This window comes from Macaca nemestrina, chromosome 20, assembly GCF_043159975.1.
Source record: "Macaca nemestrina isolate mMacNem1 chromosome 20, mMacNem.hap1, whole genome shotgun sequence".
NCBI classification, from domain to species: domain Eukaryota; kingdom Metazoa; phylum Chordata; class Mammalia; order Primates; family Cercopithecidae; genus Macaca; species Macaca nemestrina.
In genome coordinates this window covers 13,037,243-13,053,813 of record NC_092144.1, presented here as the reverse complement: position 1 = coordinate 13,053,813, position 16,571 = coordinate 13,037,243, and the positions used below count along the sequence as shown (strand labels likewise).

Here is a 16,571-nt window from a genome sequence, read left to right as displayed (position 1 = left end):
GCCAGAGGTTGCAGTGAACCAAGATGGTGCCACTGCACTCCAGCCAAGGTGACAAGAGTGAGATTCTGTCTCAAAAAAAAAAAAAAAAAAAAGAAAGAAGCTGATGGAAGAGCTTCTGATGGAGTGGGGGTGGTGTAGTGAGGTGGTGAGGCGGTGGTGCAAAGTCCCGGATATAAACTGTTCCACCTTCACCTTAGTCTTGGATGCTGCAACTATAAAGTGTGCCCCTTAGATTGGATTATTCCAAGGTCCGTTCCAACCTAAAAATACTTTTGCCAACCAAATAGCTAAGTGCCCCTTGAGGTGTTAGGGGTCACGGTTCCCTGGGCTTGAATCCCAGCTCCACTCCTCATCAGCTGGGTGACCTTGGTCAGTGTCTGCGGTTCCCTGGGCTTGTATTTCGTCACCGGTAAAGGGCAAATGATGACGAAAAGACTGACTTTCTGGGGATGCTGTGAATCAACTAACACACGGGAAGAGCCTGCAAAGAGCAAATACTCCGTTTACAGGAGCTTGAGGGTGTGTGTGTGTGTGTGTCTTACGATGGTTTTGTTGACCCGGTAAATGGCAGACGGGGCTATCGGGTGGGCGTGTAGATATCTCCGGTCCTTGCTGCAAAAGTAATTACCGACCCTGTTTGTCCTGGGCGTAAAGTTTGGGCTGGGAGCTCCACCCTGCGGCTTCCTATTTGCTTGATTTGAGGCAAATTGTTTTCTAAGCCTCATTTTCCTTACGTGTAAAATGGTTAAAGCATTTAGGGCAGCGCCTGACTCCCGAGTTAAATGCTGGCAGTTTAGTCATTTCTCCTGCTCACGGTTTTACAAGAATCATTTTTATAAAATCTGGTGAGGTAGGGACTTATTGGTCCCATTTTCCCGATGCAAAAACCCAGGGCCCTTCAGGCATAATATGGATCCGGGCTAGGAAGGGGCCGGGTCCCAGGCACTTGGGTCAGGGGTCTCAGCTGGGGCCTCAGGGACTTTGGTCCTGGGTGGGACTTGGGCCGGCTCCAGGCATCCAGATCGGGTCCTCAGCCCCGCGTCCCCCGACGCAGATGGGCGCGTCGGGCGGCTCCGAGGCCCGGGTGAGACGGCTGCCGGACCCCCGGCCCTCCCCGCTCCTCCGCCCGCGGGGACTTACCTGCCCTCCTCCCGACGTCACGCCACTACCGTGCCCGGAAGTGCGCGCTTAGAGCGCAGTGAAGCTGGGCGCCCTCTTCGCACCACCCGGACGCTGGCGTGAGGCGGGGCGAGGCAACAGCGCCGCACTGATTGGCTGAATGCCAATTCGCCGCGCGTTCTGCGACGCCGAAGTGGGCCAATCCGGGCATGCCCCGCCCAACCGCGATGCTCCATCCTCTGTCCGGAAGCCCAATCCGAGGCCCGGCTCCTGGCACCGCCCTCCGAGGAGTGCTGTCCTGCGCGCTGCAGCCAGTCTGCGAGGGTGAGCAAACTGTAGTACGCGGGTCGAAGCACACTATGCCCGTGTTTTTGAACGGCTAGTGAGCTAAGAATTACTTTTCCAGTTTATTTTTTATTTTTGAGACCGAGTCTCTCTCTGTCGCCCAGGCTGGAGTGCGGTGGCGCAATCATAGCTCACTGCAGCCTCGAACTCCTGGGTTCAAGCGATCCTCCCACCTCAGTCTCCCAAGTAGCTGGGACTACAGGCGCAAGCCACCGCGCCCCGCTGATTTTTTTTGTTTTGTTTTTTTTTTTTGTTTTTGAGACGGAGTCTCGCTCTGTCGCCCAGGCTGGAGTGCAGTGGCTGGATCTCAGCTCACTGCAAGCTCCGCCTCCCGGGTTTACACCATTTTCCTGCCTCAGCCTCCCGAGTAGCTGGGATTACAGGCGCCCGCCACCTCGCCCGGGTAGTTTTTTATATTTTTTTTAGTAGAGACGGGGTTTCACCGGGTTAGCCAGGATGGTCTCGATCTCCTGACCTCGTGATCTGCCCGTCTCGGCCTCCCAAAGTGCTGGGAATACAGGCTTAAGCCACCGCGCCCGGCCGATTTCTAAAATTATTTGCGGCCAAGCATGGTGGCTCACGCCTCTGATCCCAGCACTGAGAGGCCGAGGCAGGCAGATCACTTGAGGTCAGGAGTTCAAGACCAGCCTGGCCAAAACGGTGAAACCCTGTCTCTACTAAAAAAAAGACGAAAATTACCGGCTGTGGTGGCAGGCGCCTGTAATCCCAGCTACTCGGGAGGCTGAGGCAAGAGAATCGCTTGAACCCGGGAGGCAGAGGTTGCAAGGAGCCGAGATTGCGCCATTGCACTCCAGCCTGGGCAACAAGAGCGAGACTCCGTCTCAAAAAACAAAATTATTTGCACAGGCAAGGTCTTACTGTGTTGCCCTGGCTAGTCTTGAACTCATGGGCTCAAGCAATCCTCCTGCCTCCCAAAGTGCTGGGATTACAGGCGTGAGCCACTGGGCCCAGCCTCTCTGATCCTTTTTGGAGTCTCGTTTTTTGTGGGGCTCCCCTGCATAGGTACATAATTAAATATGGCTTTTGCCCTGTCTGTTTACATGTCAATTTAATTCGTAGCCCAGCCAAAGAACCTATAAAGGTGAAGGGAAGCCATTTTTCACCTACCTACAACAGGCAGGCCCATTCATTTATATATTGTCTATGGCTGCAACAGGGCTGAATTCAATGGTTGCCACAGTGTAAGAGCCCAAAGAGTCTAAAATATTTACCATCTGGCCTTTTACAGAAGAAGTGGGTGGACACTTCTCTTAGAGCCTTCAGATTAGCCTGGCCCTGCCTTCTGCACAGGTGAATGGCTTTTGAATTTATTTATTTTTTTGAGACGGAGTCTCACTGTCACTCAGGCTGGAGTGCAGTGGCGTGGTCTTGGCTCACTACACCCTCCGTCTCCCAGGTTCAAGTGATTCTCCTGCTTCAGCCTCCCAAGTAGCTGGGACTACAGGTGCCCACCACCACGCCTGGCTAATTTTTGTATTTTTAGTAGAGACGGAGTTTCACCATGTTGGCCAGGCTAGTCTCGAACTCCTGACCTCAACTGCCCGCCTCGGCCTCCCAAAGTGCTGGGATTACAGGTGTGAGCCACTGCGCCCAGACTGAATTTACTTGTATGCCTTGTAGGGCCTAACAGAATATATTTGTTCATTCAACAGCTAAGCTGTTCATTGGACACCTGCTATATGTCAAGTCCTGGGGATTCAGAGAGGAAAGAGCACACCCTTTTCTCAGTGATGAAGCAGACACTTCAATTGGCAATTTATCAAAGACAGGGTGAGAAGTGAAGACAATATTACTACTATTCCTCCTGATGTATATATATATATTTTGAGACGGAGTTTTGCTCTTGTTGCTCAGGCTGGAGTGCAAAGGCGCGATCTCGGCTCACTGCATCCTCCACCTTCCTTCCGGGTTCAAGCAATTCTGCCTCAGCCCTGGGATTACAGGCATGCGCCACCACACCCAGCTAGTATTTTTAGCAGAGACGGGGTTTCTCCATGTTGGCCAGGCTGGTCTTGAACTCCTGACCTCAGGTGATCTGCCCACCTCGGTCTCCCAAAGTGCTGGGATTACAGGCGTGAGCCACCGCGCCCGGCCTCCTCATGCTATATTATTCGGTGCTAGGTTCCATCTCTGTTCTAAAGCCAGGCTCTAACAAGTGAATTCTTATGTAATCATGCTGCTGCATACTGAGTGCTCACCACCCACTAGGCACCACTGAGCAATGCTCGGTACTCACTTACATGCATAATCTCATAGAATGCCCCCTAGAAGGTATACTTTTCATCATTTCTGTTTTACAGATGATGAAACAGGCCTAGAGAGGTTAAGTCGCACAGTTAGTGAAGGGTGGAGGAGCTGACCTGCAACTCCGCATGCTAAACCTTGTTTCCTTATCCTCTGAGCTATACTGTTTTGGGTTGTGTGCATTCGACTTAAAGACCATGAGACGCCAGAGAAATCTTTAACGAGGGTAGGGTGTTTGGGAGTGGGCCGGAGTGAGGGTCAGTGAGACCCTGAGACAGAGCAGGGATCCCCTTCCTTACAGGACCCTAAGCATGGAAATACAGGAAATTTCTAAGTTCCTTCAAGGGAAATTCCAGGCCCCCAGCTAGCCCTGAGAAGTACATCAGTAACTTGTTAAACAAAAAAGTCATAATGACCTAAAACAAAAGCTAAGGAAGTTAGAGTCCCAGAGATGTTTGGTTTCCCTATAGAAATTAAAGATAACATCTTAACATATGTCCCTGCATTGTCTTTCAGAGTCTTGGAAACCCCAGATAAGGGGGGAAGTGAAGACTAAACTTTAGCTATGCCCCTTTTGTTCCAAGTTTCCTCCTGAGGGGCTTAGAGAAAATTACTTCCCCTAACCAGTAGACATTTCTCTACCGACTCAAAATTTGAAATTTTTAAATAAAGCTTCTCTTCCTTAATCCATTGCAAATCAGAAGATGTTTAAATCTTTTTCTTTTCTTTTGAGATTAAGTCTCACTCTGTTGCCCAAGCTGGAGTGCTGTGGCACGATCTCAGCTCACTGCAACCTTCACCTCCTGGGTTCAAGTGATTCTCCTGCTTCAGCCTCCTGAGTAGCTGGGATTACAGGTGCCCGCCATCATGCCCAGCTAATTTTTGTGTTTTTAGTAGAGACGAGGTTTCACTATGCTGGCCGGGCTGGTCTTGAGCTTCTGACCTTGTGATCCACCCACCTTGGCCTCCCAAAGTGTTGGGATTACAGGCGTGAGCCACCGCACCCGGCCTTTCTATATATATATTTTTTTTCTTTTTTCTGAGACTGAGTCTTGCTGTCACCCAGGCTGGAATGCAGTGGCGTGATCTCGGCTCACTGCAACCTCAACCTCCCAGGTTCAAATGATTCTCCTGCCTCAGCCTCCCGAGTAGTGAGGATCACAGGCATGTGCCACCACACCTGGCTAATTTTTGTATTTTTAGTAGAGACAGGGTTTCGTCATGTTGGTCAGGCTGGTCTCGAACTCCTGACCTCAGATGATCCTCCCACCTTGGCCTCCCAAAGTGTTGAGATTACAGGCGTGAGCCACCGCGCCCTGCCTAGAAGATGTTCAAATCTATCTACAAACCTGTAAGCCCCCACTTTAAGATATTCTTCCTTTTTAAGTGGAAGCCAATGTGTAATCTCCATGCATTGATTTATGATTTTGCTTGTAGCTTCTGGTTTCCTGAAATTTATACCTGCCTTTAACAACTCCCACCTGCAAGCCATTGGTGATTTCAGGTCTTAAGCATGAGCTGCCCCGATTCTCCTTGCATGGCGCCCTGCAATAAACACCTTCCTTTCTATCACTGCAAAGACCTTAGTGTGGGTATCTGGTTTTACTGTGCTGGGTGAGCAGACCTCAGTTGGGTTCTGTAAGAACTGCTGTAAGGAGGGACCTCTGACCTGGATGAGGCGGAATGAGTCAGGTGGGGGGTGTGCAGTAGAGAGGCGTGCTCGTGGATCCCCAGGAATGGCATTTCACCCTAGTAATCTCACTCAGTCCATCTGGATTTTGATTGAGCCCTTGTCTTGTACCTGAACCAAGAGGTAGTGACTGAAAAGGCACAGAATGATGTCATCTTTGGAGCAGTACTTCGCAGGGAGAGTGAGAAGCCTTGGCGTGTAGAGTCTCACTGTTACTACTTAATGCACAGGGCGAGTGATGGAGCCTGAACATCAGCCTGGGATACAAAGAGGCTGTTCTATAAAGATGCCAAATGCAGGCCAGTTCCGGTGGGGCCAAAGGAATTGATACAGGAAGGGGAAGGCATAGGGCGGAGGGAAAACTTCCCTTTCACCTTCTGAAGTTTCACTGAAATGAACTGACAATAGAGAAATTAACAAGAGAAAGGGCATAGAAATCGATGGACGTGCATAATCGTGGGAGCCATATAAAATGTGAGGCTTGTAATTCCAGCTACTTGGGAAGCTGAGGCAGGAGAATCGCTTGAACCTGGGAGGTGGAGGTTGCAGTGAGCCGAGAGAGATTGCACCACTGCACTCCAGCCCTGGCGACAGAGTGAGTGAGACTCCATCTCAAAAAAAAAAAAAAAAAAAAAAAAAAAGAAAAAATTGAGACTCAAAGAAGGGCCAGATGGTTGTGGCTTAAATACTCTCTTCCTAGAGGAGAGAGAAATGGAGAGTGTAGGCAGCTTTGAGGGGAAATGAATGATTTTTTCAGGGGGATTGTAGGAGCCCAATGAACAGACAATGGCCCGGGACAAAGTTCCTCTGAACTCTGAGGGAGGCGACAGAAAGGTGAGGGGCAGAACTTTATATTGAATAAAGGCTGTCTTATTATACAGATAAAGTCTCCCATGTAATCTCCAAGCTGCCCACAGAAGAGCAGATGAAGTCTGTTGACAATATTTAGTCTTTTCTCTTTGCCAGTGGGTAATATTTCTTGGATATTTGATGAGATTCTTAGGGAGGGGTCATCTTAAGACAACTGCATTTCTTTTGGAAGAAGTTTTCATCAGTCACATAAGGGAACTATAAAAAGAGAGCCCCTCCCCGTGCTTGGGAGATGGGGAGAAACAAGAGAAAGTTAGGAAGTCCTTGGTTCTGAGGCAGCTTATAAGGCCTTCCAATTTCCTTTATTTTATTTTTTTATTTTTGGTTTTTGCTTTCTTTGTTTTTTTTTGAGACAGGGTCTCCACTGTCACCCAGACTGAAGTGCAGTAGTGCAATCACAACTCACTGTAACCTTGAACTCCCGGGTTCAAGGCATCCTCATACCTCAGCTTCCTGAGTAGCTGGGACCACAGGCATGTACCACCACGCCTAGCTAATTTTTTTTTTTTTTTTAATTTGTAGAAATGAGTTCTTCCTATGTTGCCCAGGCTACTCTTGAGCTCCTGTGCTCAAGTCATCCTCCCACCACTCCAGCCTGGGCACCATAGCAAGACCCCACCTCTTAAAAAGAAAAATTTCTGGCCAGGCATAGTGGCTCACATCTGTAGTCCCAGCACTTTGGGAAGCCAAGGCGGGTGGATCACGAGGTCAGAGGTTCGAGACCAGCCTGACCAACATGGTGAAACCCTGTCTCTACTAAAAATACAAAAATTAGCCAGGCATGGTGGCGTGTGCCTGAAATCCCAGCTACTCAGGAGGCTGAGGTAGAATTACTTGAACCCAGGAGGCAGATGTTGCAGTGAGCTGAGATCGCGCCATTGCACTCCAGCCTGGGTAGTAAGAGCGAAACTCTGTCTGAAAAACAACAACAACAACAACAACAACAACAACAACAACAACAAAAACTCTATAAAAGCCAAAAGCCTCTAGCCAGCACAAAGAAAGAAACAGACATCTGGAAAGACTAATTAAAGCCTACCTGGTTTTGACAATATGTTATCTCTGGTTGCATAACAAATTACCCCAAAGTATAGAGGCCTAAAACATTTATTATCTCACTGTTTCTTTGGGTCAGGAGTCTGGGTGTGGCTTACCTGAATCCTCTGCACAGGGCTGCAATTGAGGTGGTGGATGTTCTCATATAAAGAGGAGGGTAGGGCTGGGCAGATATCCCAAATGGCTTTGGTCACAGCCACAAATAAAATATAAAAATGTCTAAGGCCAGGCGCGGTGGCTCACGCCTGTAATCTCAGCATTTTGGGAGCCCGAGGCAGGCAGATCGCAAGGTCAGGAGTTGAAGACCAGCCTGACCAATATGGTGAAACCCCATATCTACTAAAAATATAAAAATTAGCCAGGCGTGGTGGCACATGTGTTGGGACTACAGTCCCAGCTACTCAGGAGGCTGAGGCAGGAGGATTGCTCGAGCCCAGGTGTTTGAGGCTGCAGTGAGCTATGATCGCAGCACAGTACTTCAGTATGGGTGACAGGGAGACCCTGTGTCTTAAAAAAGTTAAAGACAACGGAAAGCTATATGTATTTGAGTGCAACTGATTTATATAAATAACTATAAATCCATTTATATCCCGGCCCGCGGGATCGTCGAAGCAGGCCCTGGAGGAGGGAGTGGGAATTTGGGGGACAAGAGACACGAGAAATGGAGACAAGACAGTGCTCTGATCAAGTCTCGTTTAATGGCGGTAATGCAGTGCCTTATATACACTTGGAGGGGAAGGGGTTGGGCCAGAGGCGGAGATGATCTCATCGCAGAGGGCGTGACCAAGTAGGTATTGGTTTCTCTGGTCGAACGTCATGTTGCACCTGCGCTGTCAGTTGTTAATTTTCCCGGGCACGGGATGGTGCCTGTGCTACAAAGTAACAATTTTCACGGCCGCGGGGGAAAAACAAGTGAAGAAGAAGCAGGAAGAGCGCCATCTATTATGAGGTAGTGATACAAAAGAGAAACAACAAATCTAGGGAGGAGGTAGAAGGTGGAAAGGAATAGAGCTCGGGCGTTTAATCATTAGTTATTATTTGCTATGGCCGGGGCGCGCAGCTCCGGACACATTTATTTGTTTATTTATTAATTTAGAGATGGAGTCTTGCTCTGTCGCCCAGGCTGGAGTGCAGTGGTGCAATCTCGGCTCACTGCAACCTCTGCAACCTCCCCGGTTCAAACAATTATCCTGTCTCAGCCTCCCAAGTAGCTGGGATTACAGGTGCCCACCACCATGCACAGCTAATTTTTTTTTCTTTTTTTTGAGATGGAGCTCGCTCTGTTGCCCAGGCTGGAGTACAGTAGTGGCTCGATCTCAGCTCACTGCAAGCTCCGCCTCCCGGGTTCACACCATTCTCCTGCCTCAGCCTCCCGAGTAGCTGAGACTACAGGCGCCTGCCACCATGCCTGGCTAATTTTTGTATTTTTAGTAGAGACGGGGTTTCATCGTGTTAGCCAGGATGATCTCGATCTCCTGACCTCATGATCCGCTTGTCTCGGCCTCCCAAAGTGCTGGGATTACAGGTGTGAGCCACTGCACCCGGCTTTTTTTGTATTTTTAATAGAGACGGGGTTTCACCACGTTGGCCAGGCTGATTTCGAACTCCTAATCTCAAGTGATCCGCCTGCCTTGGCCTCCCAAAGTGCTAGGATTACAGGTGTGAGTCACCTCACCCAGCCTTATTTTGTTTTTATCTGGCAAAGGAACTTAACACAAGAAACTTCTGTTAGGTAAGCAGTCAGTCAAAAGAGTTTTAAACACATGTGAAGAAATGGGTACCAAGAACTCAGGAGAAAATGAATCCATAACAGTGATGATCTATGATGGCAATGATGTTATGGCTGTGATGATGTCATAATGATGGATGATGCCATTCCACGTGACTTTTCATCCCCTTTTCCACTTCTTCTGTTCATCCACTGAAATTTCCCGGGGGCCCAAGGCCACGATGAAGAGGAAACTTCCCAGAACAGACATGACATGGAAAAGTCATGCTTCACTAATTAGTGGAAAGTTAGGTGTTGAGGGACAGTCCAAAAGACACACTGAGCCTTTTCGGTTGAGGAGGAACATTTGAATCATAAGAATCAGTGTGGCCAGCTTTGTCTAGAATCCAATGGCTACTGGGATACTCAACACCAAGTGGCAGATGCCCTGTTTCAAAACAGGGAAGGCCAGAAGAGTGATCATTCTGATAGATTCGTCCATACAAAGAGCTAGCAGCACTTCGTTGGCATTCCTGAAGCTTATTTACCTTTGGAAAACTGTCTCATTTATATTATTTCCCAAGGGCATGGAATATGCTCTAGAACTGTCCAACAGGAGAATCACCAGCTACATATGGCTACTTAAATTTATTTATTTATTTTTTGAGATGGAGTCTTGCTCTGTCGCTCAGGCTGGAGTGCAGTGGCACGATCTCGACTCACTGCAACCTCCATCTCCCGGGTTCCAGCGATTCCCCTGCCTCAGTCTCCTGAGTAGCTGGGATTACAGGCACTTGCCGCCTTGCCTGGCTGATTTTTGTATTTTTAGTAGAGACGGGGTTTCCCCATGTTGCCAGGCTGGTCTTGAACTCCTGACCCCAGGTGATCTGCCTGCCTCAGCCTCTCAAAGTGCTGGGATTACAGGTGTAAGCCACCGTGTCCCGCCAGCATCCACCTGCTTTTTTTTTTTTTTTTTGAGACGGAGTCTCGCTCTGTCGCCCAGGCTGGAGTGCAGTGGTGTGATCTCGACTCACTGCAACCTCCACCTCCTGGGTTCAAGCAATTCTCCTGTCTTGGCCTCCTGAGTAGCTGGGATTACAGGTACGCGCCACCACGCCCAGCTAATTTTTGTATTTTTAAGTAGAGACAGGATTTCGCTATATTGGTCAGGCTGGTCTTGAACTCCTAACCTCGTGATATGCCTCAGCCTCCCAAAGTGCTGGGATTACAGATGTGAGCTACCGCACCCGACCCCACCTGCTTTTCTATGTACTCTGCAGTTGCTGGATTGGGACAAAGGGCCAGGAGTTTCTATGAACTACCTGGGAAGAGCAGGAACTTGAATAATTGGGATCCTGCTCCTAGAAAATGGTCTGACCAGTATCATCCACACTGAAGACACTAGAACAAAAGCTGAAGAAAGCAAAGAAGTGGCCAGGCATGGTGGATCATGCCTGTAATCCCAGCATTTTTGGGAGGCTGCAGTGGGAGGATCCCTTGAGCCCAGGGGTTCAAGACCAGCATGTGAAACCTAGCGAGATGCTCTCTCTTCAAAAAAAGTTTAAAAACTAGGCTAGGTGTTCTCATTCTCATGTGCTTGTAGTCACAGATACTGTGGAGATTGAGGCAGGAGGATCACTTGAGCCCTGGAGTTCGAGGCAGCAGTGAGCTACGACTGTGCCACTGCACTCCAGCATGGGTGACAGAGCGAGACCCTCTCTTTCTCTCTTTTTTTTTTTAGAAAGAGTCTTGCTCTGTTGTTCAGGCTGGAGCACAGTGGTGCGATCTCAGCTCACTGCAACCTCCGCCTCCTAGGTTCAAGCAATTCTCCTGCCTTAGCCTCCCGAGTAGCTAGAATTACAGGTGGCCACCACCTGGCTAATTTTTGTATTTTTAGTAGGGACGGAATTTAACCTTGTTGGCCAGGCTGGTCTCGAACTCCTGACCTCAGGTGATCCACTCGCCTCGGCCTCCCAAAGTGCTGGGACTACAGGCGTGAGCCACCGCGTCTGGCCAAGACCTGTCTCTTAAAAAAATGGAAAAAAAAGAGCAAAGACTGCCTATTTTGTTTATCACTGCATCCCCAACATTTAGAGCTATGTAGTAGCACTCAGTAAATACACTGAATGAATGAATTGATAAATGAATGAGGGAGTACTTAGAAGATTTGGGTAAGTACAAAATAAAATTAGGCTGGGTGTGGTGGCTCACGCCTGTAATCCCAGCACTTTGGGAGGCCAAGGCAGGTGGATCACTTGAGGTCCGGAGTTCAAGACCAGCCTGGCCAACATGGTGAAACCCTGTCTCTACTAAAAAATACAAAAATTAGCCGGGCTTGGTGGCAGGTGCCTGTAATCGCAGCTACTTGGGAGGTTGAGGCAGGAGAATCACTTGAACCCGGGAGACAGAGGCTGCAGTGCGCCGAGATTGCACCACTGCACACCAGCCTGAGCGACAGAGTGAAACTCCATCTCAAAAAAAAAAAAAAAAAAGCAGGTGGAGGCTCTAGAGAATTAATAAAAGGGAGTAGCCATGGCTTTTTGTACGCATATTAGCCAGGTCAGAAGAACTAATGATAATGGTATATCCTGTAATTGACTTGGATATTCCTATATTCCAGACTTGGGATATTCCTAAAATACGCACCACAACATAGAGCAACAGGCCAGTTTTAAATTTTATTTTTCCTCAGGCAAACCCCAGGGTGTCTTGTGCTTAAACACCATAATTTCCCACAAAGGAGCCCCTGCCACTGCCGTGTTAACCACCACCATAATTTACTCGTTAGCATCAGGAATAACAATGAGTTTGTCTGAGTGGTAACAACAGCTTGGAAGAGCTGACTCCAAAAGATGTGTTTACGGGACCGGGCTGGGGGCTGGAGAAAAAGAAAAAAAAGGACACTGGGGCAGCTGCGTGGCTTAAATAACTTCTGGTGGGGGACAGTGAGGGAGCATCCTGTCAGAATCTGGGTGTTTATAAGTCCTTAGAAATCACCTCCGCCGGGCGTGGTGGCTCACGCCTGTAATCCCAGCACTTTGGGAGGCCAAGGCGGGTGGATCACAGGGTCAGGAGATCAAGACCATCCTGGCTAACATGGTGAAACCCCATCTCTACTAAAAACACAAAAATTAGCTGGGTGTGGTGGTGGGCGCCTGTAGTACCAGCTGCTGGGGAGGCTGAGGCAGGAGAATGGTGTGAACCTGGGAGGCGGAGCTTGCAGTGAACCGAGATTGCATCACTGCACTCTAGCCCGGGCGACAGAGCGAGACTACATCTCAAAAAAAAAAAAAAAAGAAATCACTTCAACATCCTCATTCGACACAAGGGAAAACAAGTCCAGGGAAAAGTTAAGTGATAATGTCACAGAGCTTATAATGGCAGAACTGGGAACAGACTCAAGTCTCCTGATTTTTTGAGACAGAGTCTCGCTCTCTCTTCTAGGCTGGAGTGTAGTGGCATGATCTCGGCTCACTGCAACCTCTGCCTCCGAGGTTCAGGCGATTCTCCTGCCTCAGCTGGGAGTAGTTGGGACTACAGGTGCCCACCACCATGCCCGGCTAATGTTTTGTATTTTTAGTAGAGATGGGGTTTCACCATGTTGGCCAGGCTGGTCTTGAACTCCTGACCTCAGGTGATCTGCCCGTCTAGGCCTCCCAAAATGCTGGGATTACAGGCATGAGCCACTGTGCCCTGCTGAGGTCTCCTGAATCTTGGCCAGGGCTAGTTCCACTCAGTTGAACTGTTGATTACAGTCATCCATTGTGTTTCATATAATCCAACTGGGTCAACCAGTTTCCAGAAAATCTGGCTGTTTTAAGAATCTTGGCCGGGTGCAGAGGCTTATGCCTGTCATCCCAGCACTTTGGGAGGCTGAGGTGGGAGAATCACTTGAGCCCCAGGGAGTTTGAGACCAGCCTGGGCAACAAGGCAAGGCCTCACTTCTACAAAACAGAACCAAAACTAAAACCAAAAACCAATTAGCTGTGCATGGTGGAGCACACCTGTAATCCCAGCTACTTGGGAGGCTGAGGTGAGAGGACCCTTTGAGCCCAGGAGGTTGAGGCTGCAGTGAGCTATGACTGCAGCACTGCACTCCAGGCTGGGTGATAGAGTAAGAATCTGTCTTAAAGCAAACAAACAAAAGGGCTGGGCATGGTGGCTCACACCTGTAATCCCAGCACTTTGGGAGGCCAAAGCAGGCGGATCACTTGAGGCCAGGAGTTCAAGACCAGCCTGGGCAAACATGGTGAAACTCTGTCTCTACTAAAAATACAAAACGTGGACGTGGTGGTGCATCCCTGTAATCCCAGCTACTTAGGAGGGTGAGGCAGGAAAATCACTTGAACCTAGTGGCAGAGGTTGCAGTGAGTGAAGATCGTGCCATTGCACTCCAGCCTGGGCGACAGAACGAGACTCCATCTCAAAAAAAAAAAAAAAAAAAGAATCTCTACAGTGAGAGAATTAATATAGTATACACTTTCTGGTAGAGGACAATGGTTAAAGAATTCAAGACCAGGAGTGCTGGCTCACGCCTGTAGTCTCGACAATTTGGGAGACAGAGGTGAGAGGGTCTCTTGAGGCCAAGAGTTTGAGACTAGCCTGGGCAACATAGTGAGACCCTGTCTCTACAAAGGATACAAAAATTAGCCAAGCAGGGTGGTGCATGCCTATAGTCCCAGCTACTAGGGAGGCTGAAGTGGGAGGATCCCCTGAGCTCAGGACTTGGAGGCTACAGTGAGTCATGATTGCACCACTGTACTCCAGCCTGGGGGACAGAGTGAGATCCTGCCTCTCAAAATAAAATAAAACAAAAACAATAAAATAAAGAATTCAAATCTATTTAGTGAAAACTAACAGATTTCCCGTCTAAAAAAAAAAAAAAAAAAAAAAAAAAAAGAAAAAGGCCGGGCGCGGTGGCTCAAGCCTGTAATCACAGCACTTTGGGAGGCCGAGACGGGCGGATCACGAGGTCAGGAGATCGAGACCATCCTGGCTAACCCGGTGAAACCCCGTCTCTAGTAAAAAATACAAAAAAATAGCCGGGTGAGGTGGCGGGTGCCTGTAGTCCCAGCTACTCGGGAGGCTGAGGCAGGAGAATGGCGTAAACCCGGGAGGCGGAGCTTGCAGTGAGCCGAGATCCGGCCACTGCACTCCAGTCTCGGCGACAGAGCAAGACTCCGTCTCAAAAAAAAAAAAAAAAAAAAAAAAAAAAAAAGAAAACTAACAGATTTCTCCCTTTTAATTCTTGGCTCGTGGCCAGTGTTTCTCAACAGGCGCCCTCTTCACCCCTCCAGGGGCAATGTCTGGAGACATTTTTGGTTGTGACAAATTGGGTTGGGAGGGAGTGTTCATGGCATCTAATATTTGTTTTTGTTTTTTGAGAAGGAGTTTCGCTCTTGTTGCCCAGGTTGGAGTGCAGTGGCACAATCTCGGCTCACTAGGACCTCTGCCTCCTGGGTTCAAGCGATTCTCCTGCCTCAGCCTCCTGAGTAGCCCGGATTAGAGGTACGCGCCACCACGCCTGGCTACTTTTGTATTTTTAGATGGGGTTTCTCCATGTTGGTCAGGCTGGTCTTGAACTCCTGACCTCAGGTGTTCTGCCCACCTTGGCCTCCCAAAGTGCTGGGATTGCAGACATCAGCCACCGTGCCTGGCCATGGCGTCTAATGAGTAGAGGTTGGATATGCTGCTCAACTTCTCACAGTGCACAGGGCAGCCTTTACACTACAAAGAATGATCTAGCCCCAAATGCCAGTAGTACCAAGGTTAACAAACTCAGAAATCAAAATAGGAGCTCAGTTTGAACAGGAAGTTGGTGGGCCGTTTGACTAAGATGGAGATGCCAGGTGGGTTTAAGAATTTTCCAGCAAAGGTACTGTTTCAAAAAGTATGCATTTTTTAGGCCGGGTGCAGTTGCTCATGCCTGTAACCCCAGCACTTTGGGAGGAAGAGGCAGGTGGATCACTTGAGGTTAGGAGTTTGAGACCAGCCTGGCCAACACGGTGAAACCGGTCTCTACTGAAAACACAAAAATTAGCTGAGTGTGGTGGCGCGTGCCTGTAGTCCCACCTACTGGGAGGCTAAGGCAGGAGAGCTGCTTGAACCCGGAAGGTGAAGTTTGCAGTGAGCCGAGATTGTGCCACTGTACTCCAGCCTGGGCAACAGAGTGAGACTCTATCTCAAAAAAAAAAAAAAAGTATGCACTTTTTTTTTGTTTTTTTTTAAGGAGACAAGGATCTCACTCTGTTGCTCAGGATGGATTGGCACTCCTGGGCTACGGCGATCCTCCTGCCTCAGCCTTCCAAGTAGCTGGGACTACAGACTTGGGCCACCAGGCCTGTGAAGGTTAGCATCTTTGAGCTCCTAAGTCCAACACTATCGCCATCACTTTTATGGTCCGGATGGCGTTTGGGGCATTTTGGGCATTCTATTTCTTGCCTTCATTCCTTCTCCTCACTCATAATATTTAAATATTATCCGCCTCCCTCTGCTGAGATAGGTACAAAGCTCATCCCACCTCTGGATTCTCCAGTGAGGGTTACTCCAGGGCGGGCCCCTTCCCCTTCACGTCCTGCCAGGCGATCCCCTTGGGGCGAATCATAACTTTTCTGGACCTCAGTTTCCTTCCCTGTAAAATAAGAACAATAATAATACGTCCTCGGGCTGTTGTCGGGACTCTTCAGCCCAGCACTCCCAGCCCGAAGTCCTACCCAGCGCTCACCACAAAGCCTACCCTCTTCTGAGTTTTCTGAATCCTCAAAGCCTCCTCTGAGGTAGAGGCTGGGAACCCTTTTCCTACTAATGGGGAAACTGAGGCTGGGAGACGCGAGAACTGGACCATGATCTCAAACTTTTGAGGGAAGGAGCTACCCCGGAAGGCGATGGTCTTCTCCAGAGCCCTCCCAAGGGCGCTCAGTACCAAGTGGGCACCCAGACAAGTTTTCTTATCCCTCCTGGGCCCTTCGGATCTTAATTCTCCGCTCGGCGAGGCTCCCGGAGGCGGATTCAGCCTTCGCTGGTTGACGCCAGTTCCGAGGCGCAAGCGCAAGTGAGCGCGCGCGGTGGCCTGTGGGAGGCTGACTGTGAGCCTGAAGCTCAGCCCAGACGCCGGCGCTGTTGTCAGGGAGACCGGGGTGGGGCGGGGCCAGAACGTGGCCACGCCTTTATTTGCTCTTCAATGGCCCCTTGCTTTCACTGGGCCAACCTTCTCTTAATTGTTCTTTGTTGTCAGTTCGTTCCCTCCCCAGTTGGACAGAAGCTGACTTGTAGCGTGTGTCGACCGAAGGACAAGCGCAAGCAGGAGGATCTCGGCCATGATTAAGCGCCGGTGGAGACCTCTGTGTCAATTCTGTTCATATACACGTGTCATTTTTTTTTTCTTTCCTCTTTTGCCTTTTAATTTATTAGCGACATCTGTAATTTATCTACTTCTCCGGCCAGATCGTGCTTAGGCAAAACCGCAAACCTGAAGTTTGCAGAAATGACTCAGTGGTGACTAATTCCATTAGGAAAGCA

At 49.2% G+C, this 16,571-nt stretch overlaps 1 protein-coding gene across 7 annotated transcripts in view; it reads right to left on the bottom strand.

Moving 5' to 3' along the window:
• The window catches only part of YJU2B (YJU2 splicing factor homolog B), a 29,421-nt gene extending 13,315 nt beyond the window's left edge, over nucleotides 1–16,106 (bottom strand). For 2 of the 7 annotated variants that reach the window (XM_071086997.1, XM_071087002.1), the window contains exons 1-3: nucleotides 15,778–16,076; nucleotides 15,574–15,684; nucleotides 1,141–1,435 (exon numbers count right to left, since the gene is read on the bottom strand). The gene's annotated coding sequence lies outside the window, so the exon portion shown is untranslated. Of the gene's footprint in view, nucleotides 1–1,140; nucleotides 1,436–15,573; nucleotides 15,685–15,777 lie in introns of all 7 variants that reach the window. The other 5 variants (XM_071086999.1, XM_071086998.1, XM_011772579.3 and 2 more) reach the window with 5 other exon arrangements.
• Between the last annotated feature and the right edge of the window lie 465 nt (nucleotides 16,107–16,571).